This window comes from Gymnoscopelus braueri (genome assembly GCF_963280865.1).
Source record: "Gymnoscopelus braueri genome assembly, chromosome: 6".
NCBI lineage: Eukaryota > Metazoa > Chordata > Actinopteri > Myctophiformes > Myctophidae > Gymnoscopelus > Gymnoscopelus braueri.
Genome location: NC_137607.1, coordinates 4574064 through 4579490, shown reverse-complemented (window position 1 = coordinate 4579490; position 5427 = coordinate 4574064). Strand labels below are relative to the sequence as shown.

General features: G+C 40.6%; 1 protein-coding gene across 3 annotated transcripts in view; it reads left to right on the top strand.

Moving 5' to 3' along the window:
- trappc8 (trafficking protein particle complex subunit 8) overlaps nucleotides 1–1412 on the top strand; it is a 91632-nt gene extending 90220 nt beyond the window's left edge. For 2 of the 3 annotated variants that reach the window (XM_080431179.1, XM_080431177.1), the window contains one exon: nucleotides 1–1411. This exon is cut by the window's left edge and continues 2920 nt beyond it. The gene's annotated coding sequence lies outside the window, so the exon portion shown is untranslated. The other variant, XM_080431178.1, reaches the window with a different exon arrangement.
- The last annotated feature ends 4015 nt before the right edge of the window (nucleotides 1413–5427 follow it).

The following is a 5427-nucleotide window of genomic DNA, read 5'->3' as shown; positions in this document are numbered from 1 at the left end:
TCAAACAGAGTCAGGGTGCTGATATCCTGCATGTTGGCTCACTGGAAACACTCTGCTACACCAGTGGGTCTCAAAGTGTGGTCCAGGGACCCTCGTGGTTCCTTGAGGGGGTTCTAAATGGACCCTTAAGGGTCCATTTGGTTCCATTTGTACACTCTCAGAGTTAAGGAGGTCCTTGAAATTAAAAAGGTTTGAGAACCACTGTGCTACACTAAATGGAACAGAGCCTTCATCAGTATAATTGGTAAGACCAGTGAAGGAAGTAAGGCAGGGGTCCAATTTCTTTCCAATAAAGCTGCTGTGCATAGAGCCTATTAACGTATTCTCACCCCGGCACATAAACATCATCTCAAACAGAAGCTTGGACTTGACGTTCTTTGTTTTCTTTTTTTGTTACTCTATAAAGGTAACTTTCTACTAGCATGGACGACTCTTGCTATACGGTGGCAACTGTCACGTAAAGAATTCTTGTCTTTTTGTTTTGTCTTCATACGGTTGGAATGACTTCCCACAGGTTGTACCGGCTGTCGATACGGCCGACAGACGGGGACAGTTTTTTTTTTTTTTTTAACTGGACGGGCAGTTATCCTGGAGGACGGCGCCCCCTGTCTGTCAACAGCGCGATGACACTGCATTTCTCCGCTAGTCCTCCAGAAACCTGACGAGATGGATGGATTTACGTACTTCGTCGCAACCGCGGCGTTGCTTTGCCCGACAAGAACGGGATCTCCAAAGCGAACGTTGTTCGCTTTGGAGATCCCGTTCTTGTCGGCAAAGCGACACCGTCGGTTCCGCAGAGCATTAATTGGCCGTAAAAGGCCTGACTTTGACCTACAGCGTCCAGAAAACCATACTGCCCAGTGCACCGCTCCCTTATCTGTGTGTGTGCGTGTGCGTGTGCGTGTGTGTGTGTGCGCGTGTGTGCGTGCGCTCTGTCCGTTCAATAAGACTACGGTGTCCATAAATGCACGCATTTAATTTTCTACAGACGAACTGATCAAAAAGCGATATCTGCACCCCGCCCCCTAACCGGCTCTCTCTCTCTCTATCTCTATCTCTCTCTCTCCCCTTTGTGATCGACCTTGTGATGATCATCGATATGTTGTATTTACTCCACTGCTTTTTTTTCTGAAAATTGTGTATTATATTTATAACAAATTGAGTGTAAATAGAAAATTAAACACACAAAAAAAAAGATGTTAACCAATGATTATGAAGTCTGTGAGGCTGGTCTTAACTTATGAAGTACAACATGGAAATGTTTGGGGGTTTGGAATGTCTTCAGAAATGACGGTGAGCAAGAGTGTACGTTTTTGTTTTTGGGGGGAGGGGGAGTGTGCAAACTTTATGGTAATTAATTGCTTTATCACCAGGACTCCTCCATTACATTGTATTTGCTGTACAGTGTATTTAAACTATTAGGAAACCCTTGCTTTTTATATTAAATACAGTACGTTGACCAGGTGAGTCTGTGTGAAGCTGAGGACTTTTTACCACTTTCAGCCTGGTTGGTTGGTTGGTTGAATACTTAACCCATTAAGACCCGTCCTCTAAATCCTAACAGTTTTCTGAAAAAAATATGTTTCTATATCAGTGGTGCTCAAACTTTTTCATGTCAAGGACCCCCAAAATTATATGTATTTGGCCGCCGACCCCCATCTCAAAATATTTTGTTCCAGGGACCCCCAGAAGCAGAAGATTTGAGTTAAAAATGTTCGCTTTAAAATAATTTTAATATATTAATTTGCACACATTTTCTCGATTTAAAAAATAATTGCAGTGCCGCGCTACGAGCTTGCAGATTGCTATTTTTGAATAGCCAAAGTGTAAAATTATGTTTTTTTTTAGCTCAAATCAAAAAATTACACAGATGTGTTCCAGCTCTAAATGGGTTAATGAACAGTTACAGAATGTACAGAGGTACAGTTATACAATAATGATAAAAGGATAAAACAAAAAGCCCTTCGGGCTTGTTTCCATTGTGGTCCTTTGTATTCAATTCATCAAGACATAAAGACATACAGTACTATACAAGAAATCATCAACATTAGGAGCAGTAAAAGTATATTTACAGAAAAACTGGGGGGGGTAATTTTTTTTGGCAAGCTAGAAGACTTGTCTATGCCCAGGTGCTCTTATATGGTGGTTTGGATTGAGGGTATCCTGGTGTCCCTATTTTGGCCATGTTATAGGCAAAAATGTATAGAAATAGAAGATCTACAAGCTCACAATGTGATGTTGCAAGTGATGTAGATCGGGCCATTTCCGCTAATCGTCCCATAGGAAACTGTATAGCGAGTGGTTAAAACAACCACTTGTATCGCCAAGTAAGTCTCCACGTAAAGGAGTTCAGCTTGATGTGTCCTCTATTTGTAACCAAGAACTAAGTTACAAAGATGTATTACGTGTACATTTAAAGACTTAAATTATCGTCTCTGTCGGGTGTAAACCTCATGTGTCCAAAACTGTTGTTGTTCAGGATTCAAATTCAAAAACGGCAAAAGTAGCAGATCTGCAAGCTCCGCGTTTCCAGCTTGCAGATCTGCTACTTTTGATACTTTTGTGTGACACTAGTATGATCAAGTTCATTTATAAAAAAACACAAAGTTAAAATATGGAGATAAGAGGTTCCTGCCCAACAGGAACAATATACTCTATTAAAGATAATAGCCTATAGTCATCACAAAGTGATACAATATTATTAATATACTTGTTATTTGTAGTGAAAGGCGTTTAACTATGACATTGTATTAGAACAGGGCATTTGATAACAGAAAATAGAATAGGATAGGTCTACATCATTTTAAAATAAGGTATTTGGGGGTTTTCAGTGGTTGTCTGGTTGATAGTGAACAGTAAACACATTACAAATGTAATTTCTTGTCAATTCCACCCACAGGTGTCCCTGATTCACTGAATGGATTCTTGAATTTATGCTCACCATCATTGTCTACTGAGAAAACAACTTTTTGTTGAGTGACCCATGCATATCAAAAGGGTTTGTGCTGTGAAGTAGGTTTATAAATGACCCTACAGAGCTTTTCCTTCTTCCACACAGTTCAATCTACTTTGTCAGGGAAGCCTGACTTTGAAATTAAGAAAGTGTTCCTCTTTAATGAGAATGTAAGGATTTAGCTTGTGAATATATATATATGTATTTATAATGAAAATTATTATTTTGAAATCTTGATTCATTTAGTGTGACATTTATTTATTGTTGATTTATTAGGATAGGACTGTAGAGAAAGTAAGACGGGACGCCAAAGACAAGCAACCACGCAGCACCATTAGTCCCTTATATGGAAGTGAAGGGATGCTGTGAGCAATAAGGACTCTCTGAACGTTTTCTTTGCAAATACTCATGGTCCAAGAATGGAGAACAGAACCTCCATCTTCTAACAACAACATGAAAGTTTTACTTGTGTTTTATCAGATGGTGCCATTTGTTTTTATCGAACACGTTTCCCTTGTGGTGCTGAATTCAGGACTGCCAACCCTCCTGGATTCTGCAGGAGTCTTCAACCACATCTTCTTGAGGACTGTCCTTGATTGCAGAGACTACGTGTTGCACCCTGTCTGTCTGTCCGTCCGTGCGTGTGTCCGTGTGTCTGTGACCAGCTAATCTCTGGCACTGTTGGGCCGATGGCAGCGAAACTGTGCGCACACACTCCCTGGATGCCAGAGCACAACCTCTGCCCCAAATTTTTCAGATCAGCCCGTTATAGCGCCACCAGGAGGCTGTTTTTTGCAAAACTTTTTTTTTTCATATTACTCCTACAGATTTCGTCCAAAATCAAGCAAATTAGTACACGCCACGGTATCTCTATAGTCATTAAACGAAACGGGTATCTACGATTTTTCATAGTCCATCCTGATTGGCTAAGATTTGCTTCCAAAGTTTGCAGGATTGGTCCGTTTTGATAAAATAATGAACGCAGCGTGCAAATTTCACGCACATTCCCACTAGACCGAGGAAGAAATGCCACTTGAAATTTTTCAAATCAGCCTCACCCATAACTGCACCGATCTGCTTAAAACTTTGTATGCGCACTCCCTAGAGGCCAAGGAAAACCCTCAGCCCTGCATTTTTCACATCTGCCTTTTATAGCACCACCAGGGGGGCGACTTATGTAAAACTATTCTTTTGATATTACTCCTTCAGATTTGATCCATTTCACGCAAATCGGTACACTTGATCTCTATTGTCATGTGATCAAGACAAATCTGTTAGATTTTTCATATTCCATCCTGATTGGCTAAGATTGACATCTAAAGTTTTCAGGAGTGGCCCGTTTTGAACAAAATGCCTCAAATTCTGAACGCAGTGTCCGATTGTGGTGAAACTTTGCACGCACATTCCCACTACATTGAGGAACAAATGCCCTTTTCCCTTTTCCCTATTATAGCGCCACCAGGAGGCCGCTTTTTTCAAAACACTTTTTTTTATATGACTCCTACAGATTTTGTCCAAACATCACGCAAATTGGTTCACATTATCTATAATCATGTGATCAAGACGGATCTGTCCGATTCTTCATATTCCATCAACATTGCTGGCCCACAATAACCTACCTGCCCTGGCGAAGACCTGTGCTATGAGCACTTTTTCTAGTTTGATATCAAACTCCCAGAATTCACCAGAACACATTACATCTATAGGGCCTACTATGTTCAAAGGTTTCTGGGGGAGGACCCCCAGACCCCCGCTTGGGGGGTGTGGTCAGTGCATTCAATCATACAGAGATATTCACTTTTAACTTAAGTGATGAATGCTTATTAAAGATGCGTCTTACATTCCATCAAATGTATTTCTGTTTAAATGGATCATGTTCCAATACTAGTAAAGCAAGCCTGGTAAAAAGTATGAAACTCACAAAATTCAGCAGGAAACTGCATCTACTCTGGTAAAAAAGTCTCCCAAAAAAGTCCCCCCGCCCCCCCCCCCCCATATACAAAAAAAACTCCTTGATTGTCACAGTCGGATGTTGGCAGGCCTGCATGGATGATGTTAGATTATTGATTTGAAGCAGGGCAGCAGGCTGGCAGCAAGATATGAAAAGGTAAAAAAATAATGAATCCTCTGGGAAGCGGAACAGAAGGTGAGTCATTCATTCATAAAGCAGCCAGACAGAGAAACCTCTTGGAAAGAAAACCCACTACCAGGCGACAGTGGTGGGAAAAGTACTCACATTTTACAAAAGTATTTATATAAAAATGCAGTTATTTGAAAATAGCAGATCTACAAGCTCACAATGCTTCTCATGGCAACGCATTGAGAGCCAGTGGGTGGGCTATTTTCTAATGGTCAAAATGTGTATAGGGCTGATACCCCATTAAAGTAAAAAAGAATACCTCAAAATTGTACTTGATTACAGTACTTGAGTAAATGTAATGATTTACTTTACACCACTGCCAAACGGAAAGGTA